The sequence below is a fragment of the Chrysochloris asiatica genome, unplaced genomic scaffold (genome assembly GCF_000296735.1).
Source record: "Chrysochloris asiatica unplaced genomic scaffold, ChrAsi1.0 scaffold00019, whole genome shotgun sequence".
Taxonomy (NCBI): Eukaryota; Metazoa; Chordata; class Mammalia; order Afrosoricida; family Chrysochloridae; genus Chrysochloris; species Chrysochloris asiatica.
Window position 1 is genome coordinate 28,157,926 of NW_006408537.1, and position 2,140 is coordinate 28,160,065.

Sequence of the window (2,140 nt, forward strand, 5' to 3'; positions counted from 1 at the left end):
AATTGAGCTGCGAACCTCAGGGTCACAGTTCGAAACTACCAGCTGTTCTGCGGGAGAAAGATGAGATTTCCTGCTCCGTAAAGACTTACAGCCTTGGAAACCCTGTACAGGGTCGCTGTGAGTCAGAACCAACTCCACAGCACATAACAACAACAACAATGTTGTGTCCTACATATTACATCAAACCAGGAGACACTTTATATTTCTTAGTAATGCTTGTGTTAACCAGTAGATTAGAGTGATAAAAGACTGATCCTTCTTTTGAACAGGTGTGTTTCTCTTTGAATCATGAAAGTAATCAGTGGGATGTTACTCTGTCATCTACTGATTTTAATGACAATGTGTAATCTTAAAATCAATATTTTCCCTGTTATATGATATTTATTTGCTGGCATTCTTCTGCAACATAGAAGAATGGATACTGGTCTACTTGTATCCTATTTGTCTAGTTGGATTCTTTGAGCAAGTTTCTGTTGGGAAATCAGGATAAATACTTAAATATTTTACTTTAATTACCAACTTTCAAAATTTGAAGTTTGCTTATCAGATACCTCAAATAATGACATCATATTTTTTGAGAGGGATTTTGTTAAGTTTTGAGTACCATTATTTTTTTGTTTCTCAAATGTTTAAAATGTCAATTAGTGAGAGTTCCTTTGTATTAGCTCTTATATCCTTTAACTCCAAGAATCTTTGAATGTTTTTTTTTTCTTTTCCGTCACTATAAGTATCTTAGATTCATCTTGTAATATGTCTTACCTAATTTTGTTGTTGTTAAGCGCCTTTGAGTAGGTTCTAACTCATAAGGACCATTTAAGTATAGGGTTTCTGAGGATTTAAATCTTAGGAGTAAAAGCTCATCTTTCTCCTGCAGAGTGGCTGGCAGGCTCAAATCATGGCCTTCTCAGCCACAGTTCAGTGCTTATTATATGGAGCCACTGTGCTCCCTACTTAATCTTAGAATGAGTTATTTATCCAAATGATAAAGGGTACTAAAGAATAAAATCTTTTAATTAATTAAAATTAGGTACTATGTGATACTCAGAGTTACTGAGACAAAATTTCTCCTAATAAATATACTGAACACTTGTTGTGGTGCTGTGGATCAACACTAGACTGCGAACACCAGGATCAGTAGTTCAAACCCACCAGCTGCTCCTTGGAAACCCTATGCAGGGTCACTGTGTGTCCGAGCTGACTCTACATCACCTCACAAATAAATATGCATGTTTTTTCCCAAATGATTTTTAGTATGCACTGGGAGCTGAAATTCAAGGATATGCTCATTGCTTATTACCTAGAACAGCTTTGTATCAAACTAGCTACTAGGTCACTTATTCAAAGCAGATATTTATTAACATAACAACTAGTCCACAGGCAGAATAAGGTTGTCTTATGAATATTAAGAAGCCTAGTCAAAATACATGCTTGAATGAAGAACATTCTCACCTTTGTGTACATTGAGATTACAGGTAACAATTTTTCAGTTCCCAACAAATTTAATTATTATGTGCACCAGAGTTAACAAAATCAAAGACGAGGAAAGTTGTATTCAGTTCTGAGCAGTGGTTCTGGGGGATAAGTACTGGATTGCAAACCACAAAGGCAGAAGTTTGAACCCACAAGTTGCTCTGTGGAGAAATATGAGGCTTTCTGGTATCCAAAAGATTTACAGCCTCAGAAACCACATACAGGTTTGCAATGAGTCAGAACTGACTTGAGGGCACTTAACAACAACAACAGCAACAATAATCTAACTCCAACTGTTTTTCTTCATATAGTATTTTTTTTGTTAAAGGCACAATCTTGCAAATCATGAAAATCTTATAGATATTGGGGCTAAAGCTGTAAGTGTGACTACAAGACAGAAAATGAAACTTGAGTAAATAAGAAGTCTGAATTACAATTATTATTAAATACTGTGTCTCCAAACTTTCATTTATCTTTGTAATGATCTATTTGTTAAAAAAAAAGAAGAAGAAGAAGAAGAAAAGCAGAATATAAAGGGCTTACATTTAATAAATGAATTTTTGGATTCTCATTTAGATATGGCCTTTTTATTTTGTTAGATCATTTGTAAACTTCTTTCTAATCATCCTGAAGCCAAGAAACAATATGACTAGTTATGGTTGGTTGGTTA